The sequence below is a fragment of the Sceloporus occidentalis genome, unplaced genomic scaffold (assembly GCF_023333645.1).
Source record: "Sceloporus occidentalis isolate IW3139 unplaced genomic scaffold, rSceOcc1.0.p SCAF_24, whole genome shotgun sequence".
NCBI classification, from domain to species: domain Eukaryota; kingdom Metazoa; phylum Chordata; class Lepidosauria; order Squamata; family Phrynosomatidae; genus Sceloporus; species Sceloporus occidentalis.
This window is the reverse complement of record NW_028317004.1, coordinates 4,967,931-4,987,974: the sequence shown is the minus strand read 5'-3', so window position 1 is coordinate 4,987,974 and position 20,044 is coordinate 4,967,931. Positions and strand designations below refer to the sequence as shown.

Sequence of the window (20,044 nt, the reverse complement as noted above, 5' to 3'; positions counted from 1 at the left end):
CAGAAGTCTTGTAATTTGTTCAAATGCAACTTTGCAAACCTAAGCCATGCTGCCATGTTCTTTGAAGAGGCTTTGTCCTGGCTGTTCCATGAAATCTACCGCCCTCTCAGTAAAATCAAACTTACAGTACATCTATACCTCTGACCCTCCAGTTTTAGGCTATGACCTCTTGTTCTAATAATTATCCTCCTGTTCTTTGTATTTAAATGTTTCTATTACATCTCCACTATCTCTTCTAGCTATACATAGATCCCTTGGTCGTTATCCTGCAAACCATTTACCATTTAAGTAGATCTGTGATCAGCAACATTCTCCGAGTGAGGCAATACCATAACATTCTTCTACTTTTTATGATTTTAAAGAGACTAAATGGTCAAAATGTTCTCTTGCACACTATAATTATTTTTCAATTTAAGGGGAGTGAAAGCGTTTTCTTAAGTATTTGTTTCATATATTTTTAAAACTTGTTCTCTTTCCATGAGTTTTTTTGGCATTAATTTATGTATTTCTTTAGTAAAACTTTGTTACTAATGCTGTTACAGCAATGCTGAACCATACAGATTTCTTCCCATGGTGCCAACAGATGTGTGCCCCAGGACTAATTAAAGAGCCATCTGTTTTCATAGAATGAGGCCACTTTTTAAGTATAATACAGATACCAACGAAGTACAGTAAACAATTATATTGTAGGATGTCCAGATTCGTTCTTTAAGCAGGGATATACACAGAAAACATTTGATGCAGGGTTGCATAACTGTATGTGGGATGCAGAAGGAAGCATTGGGTCACCCTCCTAAGAACACCCATATAGTAAATGCTGAACTAGAATGTTTGCTGGGGAAATATGAAATATCATTTGGACAAATGCACCAGCTCAAATTAGTGGTATGGCACATCAAAGAGCAAAAACATGAAGCAATGTAGCCAAACCCAATAATTAGTAAGGACGAGGACATTTAAAAAAATATGTATAAATATCCTTGCTCTTAACATAGGTAATGAACAAAGGTTAAAGCAGCAAACACATACTTTAAGTGCATATTTTAAAATTGACTTTTTGATTTAGTATATTGTCTGTAAAGATATATATATATATATATATATATATATGCATACACATACATACACACAGATTTTGTTTTTAAATGTTTCCCTTTTGTAGGGTCGTCCAAAAGTGAACATGCCTGAATATAAGACTCTCCTATGTTTTATTAGTAAATATTAATTCACATGTAAAAAACAATGATTGAGAAAAAAGCATTTTTTAAATTTCCTTTTATTTGCCAACCTGCCCCCCAGTTATGCACATCTGCCCTCCAGATATGCCTTATACCCCCTATATGCCACTCGGCCCCCCCTATTTACCACTCTGACCCCAGATATGCCTTATTCCCCCCTATTTGCCAATCTGCCCACCTGATATGCCTTATCCCCCCCTATATGCTCCAGATTCCCTGGTGTCAAGTGGGGCAGCCGGCGGACGTCTGCGCAATGCGCACAGACAACCTAACCTGCTACCCGGGACTTTCGCCGGGGCTTCTATGACTGAGCACCGGAAGGCCACGTCACGCCGGTGCTCCGTCATAGGAACCCCGGCGGAAGTGCTGGGGCTTTATAAATAACTTTAGTGTAATATAATTTAGATCTTACACAAGGTTTCTGATGCCCCTTGTTTTCCCAATGCGATCTTTAGCTTAGATCAAAAACAATTCTGCAAAGTAAAGTTGCAAAAGATATTTTGTGAAAAAAAGCTTCCCCCTTCTTTGTTTTTTTTGGGGGGGCACTCATATGAGCTACCTAGCTCCCCCTCATCAGAAAAGCCAAGACCTTTTTATAGGATCCAGCTCCACCTTGACATTTTTGGTGTGCGTCCAATCCGGTGGTCTATTCTGTATAACTGTGCCCTGTCCTGTGTCACAATAGATTACAAACTGAAAAAATTAAATAATCTATTTGCCCCCATTCCAAAGCTCCAGCCCTTTAGGCTAGTGTGATAAAAATGTAATGTACACCCCATCATTTTAGGTTATGTCGCAAGCATAAAAGGCTCCGATTAGGTAGACTGTAAAGGACTCCATGAACTCTTAATGTAGATCTTCTTAAATCTTGCTCTTTTGATCTGCTTTGGCAGCACTGGTATATGGTTTGTTCAAAGGCAAAACACTCTATAGTATGTTAAGGTCATTTTATTATTTCCACTAAAGATTTAATTATATAACAACTTTTAAGAAGCTTTTCCATTTTCTACAGCAACAACTCAGAATCTACTTTGAAATCGTTGTTTAGAAGCCAGCATTTCACTTACCATATTGGCTCGGATATAGGCCGCCCCCGTATATAGGCCGCACCCTAAAAGTTTGGTGCTTTTTTAAAGAAAAAGTTTTTTTAATAGACATGCTGCCACTCTGTCCCCCCCCCCTCGTCCTTGCACTACAATAATATAATATGAATAATATAAAGTAACTTCAAAATTTCCCTGGTCCCTTCCCCATCTAGCCTACCTTATCTACGCAGCATCGCAGGGGTTAACGGGAGCGGAAGGAGTTAAAAGGTCCTTGCCAGCGAGCGATGCGTTTGATAGTGATGTATACCTGGAGCTATAAATTTATACCCGAAGTACAATTTGTGTGTGTGGGGGGGGGGAAGTGGGAGTTTTAACTCCCAAACAACCCGACAAACCCATGCATCAGGGGTATCACTGTACTCAGGAGATGTTGCTGAACAGATATTGGGGTCTTGTTTGAAAGTGACGTACACCAGGAGCTGTAAATCCATACCTGAAGCGCAATTTTAGTGATAAAAAAAAACACTAAATAAGTTACTACCACAAAGGGTGGTAGTAGAATTAGTGCATGGGAAGGGTTAAAATACCAGCATTTGAAATACCCTTGAGGTATATTGTTTTATGGGGTAAATTGCATTGGCTGGCTTCAAAGATACCCGGAATAGCACATGGGGCAGAAGGACCAGCTTTGGGGGAAAAAAAAAAGGTTTTAAAATAGGAAAACGCGCCACATCCTACCTTAAGAAAGGCAGCACTGATTATGGCAGGGGACGTGATGACGTGATGACGCGCACGCCGTAGGAGGTGGAGATGCACGCTCGCTGCGGGGAAGGAAGGCTGGGACGAAGAGGCGGATAGCTGGAGACAACGCCGTCGCTTTTCCCACTTCCGCGCCTGTAAACCGACAGAGGTACCGAGCGGCTTTGAGAGCGTCATCGTGCTCAGTCAAGCCGACTGAGCTGGCGTAATATACGGGCGTTCTAGCCCGGGCGATGATATATAGGACGGGGGTCCGGCCCGGCTAATGAGCAGTTTTGTATATCTGCTCCCCCCCCCTATTGCCTGAGGAGAAGTGTCTGGGCTTCAACGCTGACGCTGGTGGAGGAGAGAAGGAGCCATCATTGATGCCGGTTGAATACGGCTGATGCGAGCCGTTGCTGCTAGATGCCGCTTGAGGCCGGTTGATTTTGAAAAAAAAGCGCAAAATAAAAGATTTAACGGTGAGCCAAGCGACTTCGGTGAAGTGAAAAAGCCGCTGAATTCTGGCAGATGCACGTTGAGTGAGTTAAAACCAAATTAAAGTCTACAATGAAGAGTTGGTCCGGAAAATTGATTAGAATTTTTTTTTTTTCTCTCTCTTTTAAAGCAATTCAGGATACTCTATGCTAAATTTGATCATATGAAATATATCGGATACAGTGTTAATAACTTGTTTTGTTTGGTGGAGATATTCCTCCCTCCCAAAACATGGCAACTAAAAGAAATGTGACTAGAGATCTCCCTAAAGAACAACTAAAAAGAGACAAAAAAGAGAAGAGAGAGAAACAACCTGGAACATTGTCAGAATTTTTTTCTCCTTCTCAAGATAGAAATAAAGAAAAAAACTTAAATATGTCAACAACTTCTCAATGGGACGAATCCCAGACCCGTAGCAGTCTTAGTCCAACACCTACAGTATCTCAAGACTTTATGCTTGCTCAGTTTGAAGAAATCAAGAAGGAAATATCTAAGGGCTCAATAGAAATCAAGCAAGAGATAAATGAGCTGGTTAATAAATTATCTGATGTCGAAAATAAAATCTCAAATCTTGATTTACATTGCTCAACTATGAAGAAAAATATCAATAACGTTACTCAAAGAGTTGATAAGATTGAAACGAAATTCAGAGAGCTGGAAGACAGATTTAGAAGACTAAATCTTCGTTTTCGTAATATACCAGAGAAGGTTTCTCAAGACAAACAAATCATTTCTATTTGATTTATTTCATGCTCTGGGTGTGTCCTTAAAAGATTCTGATTTAACAATGGACAAATTATACAGACTCAGACGTCCAAAGGAGATTCCAGAAACAATACCACGAGATGTTATTGTCTCTTTTTCATCTGTATATATCAAAGAACAAGTGATACGTGCAAAGAGGAACTCTAATTTGAAAGACGAGGTGTATCAAAACATTCAAATATTTCAAGATTTATCATATCAGACGCGGATAAGGAGGAGAGAATTTTCTACATTGTTATCTATTTTAAGACAGAACAATATTAAATATAGCTGGACTAGCTCATCCGATGTGAGACTCTGGTGGGAAGGTCAAATTAGATCTTTCGATTCCCCAACCGTGTTGGCTGAATGGTGCAAGAATCAAAATATAACTTTAACAGTATAATAATGTTTTTTTTATTTTTTTGATTTTTATTTTTTCTCCTTTTTCTCACTAACAAATGAATTATATAAGTAGCACTATGGAATGCACTTTTTGAATCTAACTGTGGGCACTAATGGCCTCAGGAGGGCCACATACAGAAGCAATTAGTTAAATAATGGATATATAAAATTGAAGGTGTGTAATGGTATAATAAGGAAAATTGAAGAAGGACGACTTAACGTCGTGCACTAAATTAATTGAGTAAAGGTTTGATACTGAAAGATTGAAGTCACTAAAAGGGAAAAAAAAAAAATAAAAAAAAAAAAAAGAGAAAGGGGAAGGAAGGGTAGGAAAGGAAGGGAAAAAAAGAAAAAAAAAAAAAAAAGGGAAGGGAAGGGGAAGAAAGGAAGAAAAAAGATAAACAAAGTAACACTATGGAATGTACCTTTTGAATCTAATTGGGGGTATTAATGGCCTCAGGAGGGCCACACACAGAAGTAATTAGTTAAATAACGGATATATATTAATGAAGGTGTGTAATGGTATAATAAGGAAAATTGAAGAAGGACGACTTAATGTCGCGCACTAAATTAATTGAGTAAAGGTTTGATACCGAAAGATTGAAGTCACTAAAGAGAGAAGAAAGGAAGGAAAAGAAAACAAACAAAGTAGCACTATGGAATGCACTTTTTGAATTTAATTGTGGGCACTAATGGCCTCATGAGGGCCACTCACAGAAGCAATTAGTAATGAAGGTGTTTAAGGGTATAATAAGGATAAGTGTAGAAGGACGACTTAATGTCGCGCAATAATTTTTTTTTTTTTTTTTTTTTAATTTTTTTTTTTTTAACAAAGGAAACATAAGTAGCACTATGGAATGCACTTTTTGAGCTTAAGTGTGAACACTAATGGCCTCATGAGGGCCACACATAGAAGCAAATACTGAAGCAGAACGATTTAATGTTACGGATTAATTGAGTAAAGGTTCGATATTGATAGGTAAATATAGAAGAAAGATAAATAATTGCATTTTATGAGCTGCTGAGGATAATAACTAAACAAGTTTGAAAACAAAGATTGATCAGAGTTTTGACTCCCTTTTTTTTTTTTTTTTTTTTTATATAAAAGAAACATAAGTAGCACTATGGAATGCACTTCTTGAGTTTAATTGTGGGTATTAATGGCCTTATGAGGGTCACACATAGAAGTAATTAATGAAATAATAGATATACATTAGTGAAGGTGTTTAACGGTATAATAAGGAAAATGGAAGAAGAACGATTTAATGTTACGCACTAAACTAATTGAGTAAAGCTTTCATATGGATAAGCTGAAGCTACTAAGTTTTTTTCTTTTTTTTATTACAAAAAATGGCTTAACAGAAACAGAAATGGTTATATAGAGAATTATGGTTCAGGAATATTATATAGGAGTTAACTCATATTATTGTCTTCCTAGCCTCCTTAATACTATAACTGGAATAACATATTTAAAAGCAGTGAGCGGTGCTATCTCTACCATATGTCTTAAATTAGACATAGGAGGTGTGTCAATTTTGAGACTCCTCATGGGGGGAGACATAGGGTGTATATCTAATGCTCCCCACAGTTTTGTTTTATGTCCTTTGATGAATGAGTTCTTGGCCACAGATTCTGTGTGGACCAATGAGATTGTATTTTTTCCTGTTGTTTTCATTTCCTCCTCTTGGGGCCCTTCAGCGCCGAAAGTGGAGCGAGATGAATGGAAGTATGATAGGTTTTTTCTATATGTTTTTTCTTTTTTTGTGATATGGTTTGTTATAAGCTGCATAGGGAAGTGTAGACGTGTGATCCCTAGAAAGTTGGTATGATAAAGGTGTGTTCAGTCAACACCCAAGGCTTAAACTCGCCACATAAGCGGTCTATCGTGTATCATTTTTTATGTAGAGAGCATATAGATGTGGGCTTTTTTCAGGAGACCCATTGGAGGAGAACAGATATTAAAAAATGGGGTGGGAAGAAATACCCGGTTTTGATTCATGCTTCAAATGAAACTAAAAAGAAGAGAGGGGTAGCAATAATTTTTTCTGCTACACTCCAAATAGAAATTAAGTATGAATTTCACGATCCAGAAGGTAGATATATAATTATAGTTTGTAAATTAGATGAAGAATGGTTTACTTTGGTCAACGTCTATTTACCTAATGTTACTCCAGTATGTCTCCTGAATAAGATATTGGAGCGAGTGGATAATATCAAGATTGGTTGCTGTATTATTGCAGGTGACTTTAACTGTGTCTTAGATAGTGAATTAGATACTAAAACGTCTAAAAAAAGACTCAATGAAGAAAAAATAAAATCCCAAGCAAGAGCTTTTAATAATTCTCTCAATAAATATGAACTTATGGACACTTGGAGAGTTATGCATCCACTCGAAAAAGACTTTACTCATTTTTCCCATGTCCATTTATCATATTCTCGTATCGACTACATATTAAGTTCTCCTCCACTTATTAAAAGGATTCAAAAAATAGAAATTAGAAATAATACCTGGTCGGATCATAATATTATTATGATGGAAATAAGAAATAATACCAATAAGAATGTACGATCCACCTGGAAACTAGATGACTCTATGCTCTCGAATAAAGATAACGTGAAACACTTATCAGAATTAATATTTATTTTTTAAAGAGAATAATCCGGTAGACACGTCTCCAGAAAATAATTGGTGTGCATTTAAAACAGTGTTAAGAGGATACTTAATTAAGCTTAAAAGTACAATCAGGAGGAAACAAGGGAAAAATCTTGCGGAGTTGTACTTACAATACAATCAGGAAGTTACTGAGAATAAAAAAAATCCTACTATAGATAAGATTCAAAAAATCAAACAAATTCAAGTTCGTATTAATGACAAATTGATGGAGAGAACAGTTAATAACATGGAGAAATTAAAAACTAGATATTACGGAGGTAGTAATAGAGTAGATAAAATGATGACGAACAGACTAAAGAAATTAAAAAGTAACAACCGGGTCCATAGGCTAATAATAGATAATAAGACATATTATACACCAGAATCAATTGGAGAAAAATGTAATCAATATTACGAGAAATTATATAATTTGAATAACAAAGTTTCATTAGAAGAAATTGATAATTATCTCGATAAAATAAATTTTCTCCAGATATCTACAGAGCAGAGAGCTACTTTAAACACTAAAATAACATCAGTTGAAATCAGTGCAGCTATATCCAAATTAATTAAATACAAAACACCAGGACCAGACGGGTTTACTAATCTATTTTTCAAAACATTTAGTAAGCAAATTCTAGATTCTTTATATCTTACTTTTAATTCTGTTGCCAATTGTGGTAAGCTTCCCATTGAAATGTCTAGAGCTAATATACTTCCCATTCTTAAACAAGATAAAAACCCGACAGATCCGGCTAGTTATAGGCCAATTTCTCTAATCAACGTTGACGTTAAATTGTATTCTTCCATCCTCGCTAACAGATTAAAATCTATCCTTAACACCATTATTAATTCAGATCAAGTCGGTTTTATTCCGGGTAGATCATCATGTAATCATATTAGAAGAATCATTAATATTATAGATCAGGTAGAGAAGAAGAATATCCCTATTATAATAATGTCAGTCGATGCAGAGAAGGCTTTCGACCGGGTAAACTGGGATTTTATGAGTAAAGTCTTGGTTAAATTTTGAATAACGGGTTGGATACATATGGCAATTATGGCTCTCTATTCAAATCCGGTTGCTAGGACAGTTGGACCAAATATATGTTCAGATTGGTTTTGCCTTAAAAACGGAACAAGACAGGGTTGCCCTCTGTCCCCACTGTTATATATCTTATCTGCTGAGCCTTTAGCAATATGTATTCGAGACAACTGTGAAATTCAAGGTTTCTGGGTTAGAGATATAAATCTAAAAATTAATTTATATGCAGACGATATATTAATCTCTATTACTGACCCACAGGTCTCTTTAAGTTTTCTTATGATGGAATTTGAACAATATAGTAAAGTATCAAACTACAAAATGAATACAAATAAAACAACACTATTAGAAATAAATTTAGAAAGCTCTCTAATTGACCAGATTAAAAGAGATTATGATTTTGTATGGGCTAAATCTGAGTTTATATATTTAGGTATATATGTAACAAAATCTATTTCTTTAATTCTAGAGACCAATTTTTTAAGACTATTAAAACTAACTAATATCTGGTTAAAAGAATGGAGAAGTAAAGAATTTTCCTGGTGGGGAAGGATTAATATATTAAACTCCTACATAGTACCTAAATGGTCATATCTGTTCTCAATGTTGCCATTAAGTATGCCCGACCCTTGGATAAGATTGGTACAGACGAGCTTTGAATGTTTCGTATGGAAGGCAAAAAAACCTAGATTAACCCCTTCGTGACAAAGGCTGATTTTACTTTTTGTACCCTTCGTGACAATGGCTGTTTTATCGTTTCTGCGGTGTTTGTGTTTAGCTGTAATTTTCTCTTAACCCATTTACTAAACCCACACAAGTTATATATTGTTTTTTTCAGGACAAGAAGGGCTTTCTTCAGACACCAAATTTTTTTTCATATGATGTAATTTCCTATAATAAAAATAATAAAATATGACGAAAAATTGAAAAAAAAACAAATTTTCTCACTTTTATTTGAAAAATCTTTTATTCATCATAAAAAACTACTGAAAAAACCTGCTAAATAGATTCTACTATTTGTCCCGAGTTTAGAAATACCCAATGTTTTTATATTTTTTTGCTTTCTTCTACACGTTATGGGGCAATAAGTACAAGTAGCGTTTTGCTAATTCAAAACCATTTTTCTCTGAATCTGGTAATTCTGTCTCTATGTGGTATTTGGGGCATCTTTGAAGCCAGCAAATTAAAATTTACCCCACCAAACCATATATTTTTGAAAACTAGACACCCCAGGGTATTTTAGATGCTGATAGTTTAACCCTTTCCATGCACTAATCCTACCACCAACCCTTGTCAAAGTTTGGGATAGTAATTGTTTTTGGTGTTTTTTTCACATACTTTGTACTTCAGGTGTGAAATTACAGCTCCTGGTATATGTTGCGGTCACACAACACCCAGATATGTGTCCAGCAACATCTCCTGAGTACATTGATACCCCACATGCATGGGTTTGTCAGATTGTTTGGGGGCAAAAGGGCCACATTTGGAACATGAGCAATTCAAATTCAGTAGGAATTTTACATCTGGGTAAAGAAAAATGCTTGTACCCAACTATCAGTAGGGACAGGTTACAAGAAAGCCTGGCCTATCTCCAAGAAGGGATTTGATCTAGCACCTTAAGTGGTCCCTCATGCCACGGAATGGACACAGGGGTCACTTGACAGTGCAAATAAAAACGCTTAAAAATGGTGGAGCAAATAAAAGCTAAAAAACAGTAAATGTAACAAAAAATAAAAAAAAAATACAAAAATGGAGCAGGAACAAAAAAAAAATTAAAAATGGGAAACTGTGTGATACAGCTTGAAGCAGTCACCGACACAGAGTGCAGGTTTTCCAGGGCAATCTGGACAGTAAAATGTGGTGTCCTTTCTTTGCCCCCTGCTGTAGCATACCCTGCATCTCTTTTGGGGATTCTGCTTCTTTGCTGTAGGGGGGATTTTAAAAATAAAATGGGTAGCCCCAATTCTGTTGGTTCCCATCACTACTTGGGGACCAGGTGCATCACGGTACAAGATACCTGAAATTACTTCGAGCTGAGACTGCAAAAAAGACAGCTTCAGCCCAGTGTCTGCTTTTTTGTGCAGCAAAAAAGCGTTATAGGTTGCAATTTGCATTAGATAAATTGCAACCTTCTTGTACCAGGCCTTTGTCTTCCTCATAATGAGGTAGGGCTGTAGGAGTTGATCTGACAGATCAACTCCACCCATGTGCTTGTTATAGGCCCTGATGCACACTGGCTTTGTAGTGACCCCAGCTCTGCCACGGACAGAAACCTCCACGGTTCTCTCATCGTGGATGGTGCTCAGCATGCACACCTCTTTTCTGTCCTTGAACTTCAATGCCAAAAGCTCCTCTTGGCGTAGAGCTGAGGTCTCCCCCTTTCCTAGCCGGGTTCGTACCAGGCGTTGTGGGAAACCCAAGCGGTTCTTTTTTATAGAACCGCAAGCTACCGTATCGAAACAATACAGCAGCTTGAACAAAGGGACGCTTGTATAGAAGTTATCTACATACAAGTGGTAGCCTTTGTTCATAAGGGGGAATATTAGGTCCCAAACAATCTTGGCACTGGTGCCCAGATGATCTGGGCAACCTGGAGGGTCAAGGTAGCTATCCTTACCCTCGTATACCCGGAAGGCATGAGTATATCCTGTCTCGCTCTCGCAGAGCTTATACACCTTCACTCCATACCTGGAGCGCTTGGAAGGAATATACTGCTTGAATCCCAACCTTCCTTTATATTTCATTAGGGATTCATCCACGCAGATATTCTTTCCAGGTGTATAAACCTCTGGAAACCTGGCAGCGAGATGGGTAATCAGGGGGCGGATTTTGTACAGCCTATCAAACTGGGGGTCCTCCTTAGGGGGGCACAGGCTGTTGTCGCTAAAATGCATGAAACGAAGAATCATTTCATACCTTTGCCTAGTTATAGTTTGGGCAAAAATGGGGGTACTAAAGATGGGGCTGGTGCTCCAGTAGGAGCGGATGGAGGGCTTTTTTATAATGCCCATTAACATTGTGAGTGCCCAGAATTTAAGAAATTCTGGCACGTCAATGGGAGTCCATGGCTGTTTTGCCCAAAAAGAATTAGGGCTAGCAGCATGGTGCTGCTGGGCATAAATGTTTGTTTGTGTGACAATGTCTCCCAAGACATCGTCTCCCAAAAAAACCTGCACAAATTGCAGTGGAGTGAATCCTGTAACATCAATATTGATGCCAGGAATTCCAGAAAAAGGAGGGATAGCTGGCTTGTACCTATTAGGCGCTACCCATGCCTCTGGTGCACTGCCACGACTACGTGTGGTAGGCGTCCTAACAGCCACAGATACATCACTAGATGTATCTGTGAACTGACCAACGTCAAAATCTGACGCTGTATCAGTGGCCTCAGAATCTGTGGCCAAAAAGGCATACGCCTCCTCAGCCGTATACCGCTGCATGGTAAGAATTGCAGCAAAAATAGTGGGGAAGGAAAGGGTTAATGGCTATAATAAAAAATAAAAAAAAACCTAAAAAAAAGTAAAAAAAAGTAAAAAAAGTAAAAAAACATGTAAAAAAAAAACAAAAACCAAAAACAATTGCCACTATGCAAGATCACTGTTTATGCAGTGATCAATGGCAATGAAGGGGTTAATATTATATGGGTGGCTCTTATAAGAGCCTTTGGATCAATATATATATATTTTTATTAGGGAACACCTGAAATACCAGAACACACCGATCTGTCTCTCTCCCTCACTAGAAGCAAGTGAAGGAGGGGGGCAGATCCAATACTGATCAAAGGCAATGTTTAGAAAACATTGCCTTTGATTTATCAAATCATGATCACTCTTATGAGTGATCTGACCACTAGGGGTGTTATTCACTGGATGTCCATGACATCCAGCAACACCCCCCCGATGATGTCAGCAGGCTCCGCCCCCCGGCTTGATGGGCGCCGCCATCTTGAAACACCGCGTGTGTTTCGAAGACACCGGCACCGGGAAGGTAAGTTGAGCATTTAGGAAGCGATCGCGAGTCGCTTCCTTTGCTAAACAGGTGTTGCAAAGATGCCTCGATACTGAGGCATCTTAGCAACACCAGCTAAGCAAAGGAAGCGACTCGCGATCGCTTCCTAAACCCGTTTTTCGGCGGCGGGCGCCGCCATGTTTGAAAGACGTGCAGTCTTTCAAACATGTTTTTTTTTTTGCTCCTAGGAGCGATCGGGGGGGGGGGGCGGGAATGTTTTTTTTGGTGTTGCTCAATGCCTCGATGTCGAGGCATTAGAGCAACACCGTTTGAGTGAAAAAAATCGATCACGGATCGATTTTTTCACCCGTTTAAAGACGTGCCGGTCCTGGCACGTCAATTGTCATAATCGTCACGATTTTCAGTGACGTGCCCGGACCGGCAATTGTCACGAAGGGGTTAAAAGCTGCCGTAATGGCACGTAAACCGATTGATGGAGGCTTGGGTTTCCCTATTCTGAAAAATATTTATTTGGCAAATATAATAGTTCATATATATAGAATGCAATCAGAGAATTTTCTAAATGAAGGGTGGCATGCGATCGAACTGGAGACAGGTGGTTTGGAAAACCTGGATGATATTATATGGTGTCCCCTCACCTCAAAACATTATCTAAAAATAAAAAGCTTTAATTTTATTTTGGGACAGATTCTTCCAATTTGGGAATATATTAAGAAAAATTTGAATATTAAAGGGATCCCGACCTTCTCTAAACTTAAATCTATAGAAATGTGTATTTCGGATATAAACTTTGACGATTGGAAAATTAAAGGTATAATAACTCTAGACCAACTTCTGACCTCAACAGGACCCAAACCCTTCTCTCAATTAATAAAAGAATATGAGTTAACTAGTGCTGACATATTTAAATATCTGAGAATAAAAAATTTTCTGATGAAAGAACTTTGGAAACCTAGTCGGGAGCTATTAATTCGAATTAAGAAAATTTTTACTGGGTATGAAGTAGATAAAGTACTATCGAAGTGTTTTGATTTAATAAATCATGTTATGCTTGAGTACACTTCTCCAGTCATTAATGTATGGGAACAAGAATTAAATATAGAGATTAATCAGGATAATTGGGCTAGATCTCTATATGATGTTAAGGCTTCCATACACTCATTGTCATTAGCTGAAACTCAGTTTAAAATAATGAATAGATGGTACTTGGTTCCTACTAGATTACATAAAATGTATCCCAATTGTTTAGATTTATGTTGGAGATGTAAAGCAGATAAGGGAAACTTTGTCCATATCTGGTGGAATTGTGCAAGGGTGAAAAAGATATGGTTTAAGATGTATGACTTAATATATGCACTAACAACAAAAAATCTTAATCGATCTCCTGTAACGGCGCTACTACATCTAGAATGGCCAAAGTGTAACATCAAGGAAAAACAACTTATTATTCATTGTCTTATAGCTGTGAAAATCACGATCGCTCGTTTATGGAAACAAAATCTCCCAATTCCATGGAATATGGTAATTTCTCAGCTGAAATTCCAAATAAAAATGGAAAGACAGCTTTATAAATCATACTTTATTTCTGAAAAAAAATCTAAGATATGGGGATCATGGCTAACTAGATTAGAAGAAAGCATGTGATAGGGCCTGAGTGTACTGACTGCCCGTGTTCATCTCAACTAAGATGAAGTGATAACTGGATTAGGAACAAGAGGGGATCATTAGTCTCCATACTTCCAAATGCAGCTTTTTTTTTTTTTTTTCCTCTTTCTCTCTATGTAATGATAATGTTTAGTTGTTTTTTTTTGTTTTGTTTTTTTTTTTTTTGGATGTTTTTTATATTGTATTGTATTAATAATTATGTATGTATGAATGATGGTATATTTTTCTCTTTTATAATGAAAAAAAATGAATAAAGACGTATTAAAAAAGAAAATAGGAAAACGCTACTTGTACTTATTGCCCAATAACTTGAAGAAAAAAGCAAAAAAACAAAGAACATTGGTTATTTTTAAACTCAGGACAAATAGTAGAATCTATTGAGCAGGTATTTTTATTAGCTTTTTTGGAGGAGTAAAAGATTTTTCGGGAAAAATGGTATGTGAAAAAAAATATACAACTTGTGTGGGGAGAAAATTACATCTAAAATTGAGCACCACAAAAGTGTTAAAACAGCCTCGGTCCCAAAGGGTACAGAAGGTAAAAAAAAACAAAAAAACAGCCTGGTCCTTAAGGGGTTAAATCAACAAGGTGACTCAAGAACTCTATTTACATTAAATGTGCATTACAGGTTAATAATTTTCAGCTTATTAAATCCGATAGCCGTACCTGGGAACTTGCCGGGTGAAGCACCACTTCTCCGGGTCAAGACTCGAATCCTCCGGGTCGTGGGAGAGGGGTCTTGACACACCCCACTCTCCCCGTCCATTTTCCCTTTAAATGGGGTGTTTCCCGCTTCCGTCAGGGGGGCCTGCCCACCGACGTCAGTGTGCAGTCCCGCAAGGGAAGGCCAGGAGCGGGAGCCCAGAAGTTCCCAGGTATGCCGATAGCTAGACATTATACTTTAAATCCGTACAAAATGAACTACTCACCAATATTTGTAAACTCTCACTTCACACTCTAAAACAAGAAAACATTTACAAACCTATTCTTTCCAATGTTCTACATGCTAGTCTTTTATTGCTTCCCTGAACACGTATAGAAGTCTCCTATCATTGCTCATGATCTACAGCGTACATGCCCAGAGAGGATTACGTTCTATCACTCGACAGCACTGACATACATGCCGTCATCGAGCATGGAAAGCATCCATAATTAACATAACTCTGCAATCTTGTCACTGGAATGACTTGCCTACGAAGCAGGAATTCTTGGAGCTTCATTGTATACAGGAACTAAGGAACTGTACTTACTATTCATAAGCCAAATGCCAGGGGTTTTGTCAACGAGTGCCTTAACCCCTTTGTGACAAAGGCTGATTTTATTTTTTGTACCCTTTGTGACAATGGCTATTTTAACATTAACATTGTTGATCGCCTCTTTTAAATTCGGCCCTGGTGCAGATCTCTGTGTTGCAGAAAGCCTCGACATCAAGGCATAACAGCAACATCGTTTTGGGTGAGGAAAGCGATCACCAATTGTCGCCAACGGGATGTTTTTCTGTGATGTGCCTGGCATGTCAATTGTTGTGTAAAAATGTACACAATGTTTTATTAAATAACTAGCCTTTGACCATTCTAGTACAGTTACATCATTACATGTGGGATAGGATAAGGCAATTTTTTTATGTACCGTATTTGCTCGATTATAAGATGAGGTTTTTTCCAGAGCAAATGCTCTGAAAAATACCCCTCGTCTTATAATCAGGGTCGTCTTATAATCAGACCTCAAATAGGTCTGATTATGAGACTAAGATCCAGATCCCCCGCAGCGATGCAGGGGACCTGGATCCTCCTGTGTTATGCCCCCCCCAACTTACCGGTGCTTCTGAGTCCCTGGTGCTTAGTCCGGGCTGCGTGTAGAGCTCTACGCGATTCGCACCGGGGGCTCAGATGCAGGGGACCTGGATCCTCCTGTGTTATGCCCCCCCCCTCCAACTTACCGGTGCTTTTAAGTCCCCGGTGCTTAGTCCGGGCAGCGTGTAGAGCTCTACGCAATTCGCGTGGAGCTCTACATGCTGCCCGGACTAAGCACCGGGGGCTCAGATGCAGGGGACCTGGATCCTCCTGTGCTATGTGCCCCCCCCCCAACTCAGAAGCACCGGTAAGTTTGGAGGAGGGAGGGGGGAGTGTTAAATGGGGGGTGTAAGGCATTTCTGCAGGCAGAGTGCCCTGTGAAATGCCTTTTAACCCCTTTAATGCCACTCTGCCTCCTGAAATGCCTTTTACCTCCCTATATGCCACTCTGCCGCATAATATGCCTTTTAACCCCCTAAATGCCAGAGTGGCATATAGGGGTATAAGGCATTTCTGGAGGCAGAGTGGCACATAGGGGGTCAAAAGGCATATCATGAGGCACAGTGGCATATAGACGGTTAATAGGCGTATCATGGGGCACAGTGGCATATATGGGGTATAAGGCATTTCTGGGGCAGAGTGGCAAGCCTGGGGGCAGATGTGCATAACAGGTTGAAAAAAAAAAAAAAAAAGGAAATAAAAACAAAATATTTTTCTCAATCATAGCTTTTATTAACAAACAATTGTTCACATAGTTTACATGAACTAACATTTACTGGTAAAACTTTTTTCCTATAGGGTCGTCTTATATTCAGGCTCTTTTTTTCATAAGTTAATATTCAGATTTTGGGGGGTCGTCTTATAATCGAGCAAATACGGTATTCTATTTGGTGTGTGGCTGATTATATGCAACACTTGATAAAACAATGCTGCCTGATTAGAGAATTTGTGGGAGAGAATACATTTCTTCTTGGCATTTCGAACGCTCTCTATGCAATATCCAGGGCACGTTAAGCACGACAACTACTTTAATGGGCCAATCTCATACAGAATGCTAATACTTGTTTGTCAGGCACTAAACAATTGCAACCTTTCAGCTGTTGATAGACAGTAGTCCCAACATCCTTAACCAATCAGGACTAGTTGACCAGTCCTGCATTAAGCTCCATTGAAAAGTGATCTGCAATATACTGAAATTATGAAAGTAACAAGGCATTAGAACTTCAGGGGCAGCCTGCATTGGGCTGGACAGAGAAAAAGATCTCTTGAAATTGAATACCTATGCTAAATAAAAAAAACCCCAAAAAACCCAAAACAGAATGCATCTATAGTAGACCTGTGCATTCAGTTTCGTACAAATTTTAATAAAATTTGCCAATTTCGTACAAATGCCCGAAAACAAGTAGGAAGCAGAGAGCTCCGAACTTTGGTTTGCATTTTTTTTTCTTTACTCTCACTCGCTCTTATTTACACTCTCTCACATTATCACTCATACTCTCATTCACAATCTTTCAACGACACCCTACCATCTAAACCAACCCCTTCCATGCCCATGTCGCCTTTCCTGTAGCCTTGTTCTTCTGTCTTTTCTTTGTCCGCTTCTCCCTGCTAGCCACTCCATTAACCTGGCCACCCAGAGCACTTCAACAAAAGGGTGGAGCTTCTGGGCACACACTCTCTTCCGACTGAAGGAAGGGGAGAGGCTGTGCCCTTAACTCTGCCCCTCTCCGAGAGGCCAGAATAATGCAGACATATTTGCGAAGAAAGAGAGGTGCAGAAATGCTTCTCTTTCTCCGTAGGTTTGTTGGGATGTCTGGGGGCTAAAAGGCCACATTTGGGAGCTGTACATTTTTTTGGAATTTGACATGTAGTCAGTCTGTGACCGAGTTTTGACATCTTTGAACCTGGCCAATTCGATTTATATATGCCTTTTAAGCCCCTTATATGCCACGCTCTCACCCAGATACGCCTTTTAACTCCCCTATGTCACTCTGCCCCCCGGATATGCCTTATACACCCCTATATATGCCACTCTGCCTCCCTGATATTCCTTTTAACCCCTATATGGCACTCTGCCCCCCAGATATGCCTTATACACCCCTATATGCCACTCTGCCTCCCTGACATTCCTTTTAACCCCCTATATGCCACCCTGCCTCCCTGATATTCCTTTTAACCCCCTATATGCCACTCTGCCTCTAGAAAGCCCTTATACCCCCTATATGCCACTCTTACCCTCCCCCGTGCTTCCCTAGACTTCTCCCCCTGTGCTTCAGATTCCTTGGTGTGTAGTGGGGCAGCCGGCGGAGGTCTGTGCAGACAACCTCTGCTGCTGCTGCCGGCACTTCCATGAATGAGCACCGGAAGGTCATGTGATGCCAGCGCTCTGTCATAGAAGCCCTGGCAGCAGCGGAGGTTGTCCGTGCGCATCGCACAGACCTCCACTGTCTGCCAGAGAGGAGGATCCGGGTCCCCTGCAGCGCTGTGGGGGATCTGGATCTTAGTCTTGTAGTCAGACCTCTATTTTTACTTTACCAATTGTGATTAGTAAGCTGGGCTCCATTGACTTGCATGGTTGAGTGCAGTATCTGGAGAGACCTTCTTGTTTTTTTAATGGGTGCTGCCATCTTGCAAGAGGTAAAGTCTTCGGAGCGGTCACAGTGTGCCCTGGGGTGGGTATTCGGAGTCACAGAATACCTTGATACAATTGGCGTGCCAGACACGTCAATTGTCGCCAATGGGATATTTTCCCATGACCTGCCTGGCATATCAACTGTGGTTAAGGGGTTAATGGCCGTATATACACCCCCCCCCATGTTTTCACCACCAGGAGGAAAGCTATTCAATTATTTGTCATGGATTGAATTCCATTGACGAAATACAACACATTATCTCAAATAGTATGGATATTTCAGTTGGATAGTATATTCTACATTACTAGATACACCTCAACGGACTGCCAAATGGTTCTGTATTGCTCATTGCTTAGTTTCCTGTTATGCTAATAGGAATCATGATACAACAATTCTATTGTCCTTTGAAGTATTTATATGATTCTTAAGATTATGTGATGTTTCATTAGATGATGTGTCCTGCTTTGTAGACCTGTGAACGCAAGAATCATCACTACAGTGTTATGCTTCATGTTTGAGTTTTTAAGATCTGTGACTCAACTTGTTAAACAGGTTGATTCACTGACAAGTTAGTTGTACATATAAAACATGTAAACATTACAAATACCTAACTAAATAATGCATTAGAAACTTTTTTTTTTTTTTTTTTTTTTTTTTTTAAAGGCACTTTTATTTTCCTTATAAACAAAGGATGTCATAGAAGAATAAGCAACACTTGACCCAGAATATATACACACACAGCCATTTTTCAATGTTATTCCCAGCATACAGAGAGGAGATAGTCCCCTATCCAGGTAGGGCAAGAAATTACAAAACCTCAGAACCTTATGTTGAGTGCTTTTTCCTGCCCCATCTTGAGTAGGTGGAGCCTTACTCTTACCACCACTGCCCTGGTGGTGTCCTGCAGCGACCATTTTTTTTTTTCTAAGGCAGATTAAGAGGTTCCTTGGGAAAACTGCGCTCTTCTTGAGCTAAATCCAAATTTAGAGAATGGATGCAAGCTGAATAATAAACTAGTTTTGAGCAGCTCCAAAATTCTATGATGAATTACTTCAGGTTGTGGTCCCTCAACCCCACCCAGGATTACGTACCTCAGCAGGTTTTTCCTGAGAGGTTCCTTGCTCCTCAGGTTGAGATCCAGAATTGAAGATGAAAGCTCCTTCTTCATCTGAAGACGGAGAAGTTTTAGAAGAAGATTTCTTCACTGTGGAGAAAGTCAACAAGTTAATGTGGGCCATTAGAGCAGCCCTAGAATTTGAGGAAGATAAGTCTCAGGATAAATCTGTTTTTTTTCCCAGGGTTCCTTTAGGAAGCAGAAGACTTTTCCAGTGCATGAGGCTCTACAAGCTCTCATACTCGTGACGTGAGACTGACTGTTTCTAGTTGCTCTATTATTTCCCTTTACAAGGGAGTTTTCAAAATTGATGCACCAGTAGCTGGAGCCACTAAGTGGCCAGCCACCCTTTTGGACTCTATGGTCAGCAAAGCAGAGGGCACAGTTAAAGATCCTTTGAAGCGGCCACAGCTATTTTCAAGCCCAGAATTGTGGTATTGCAGAATTGAGACCCTTGTTACAACAGCTGGAGGAGGATGTGGTATCAGGAGCTGGATTAATGA

General features: G+C 39.2%; 1 non-coding gene across 1 annotated transcript; it reads right to left on the bottom strand.

The window, feature by feature from the left end:
* Positions 1 to 9,906: 9,906 nt before the first annotated feature.
* On the bottom strand, positions 9,907 to 10,036 carry LOC149300536 (small nucleolar RNA SNORA35). Its single transcript, XR_016272307.1, has one exon. It is a non-coding gene; the product is annotated as a small nucleolar RNA SNORA35 (small nucleolar RNA).
* Positions 10,037 to 20,044: the final 10,008 nt, after the last annotated feature.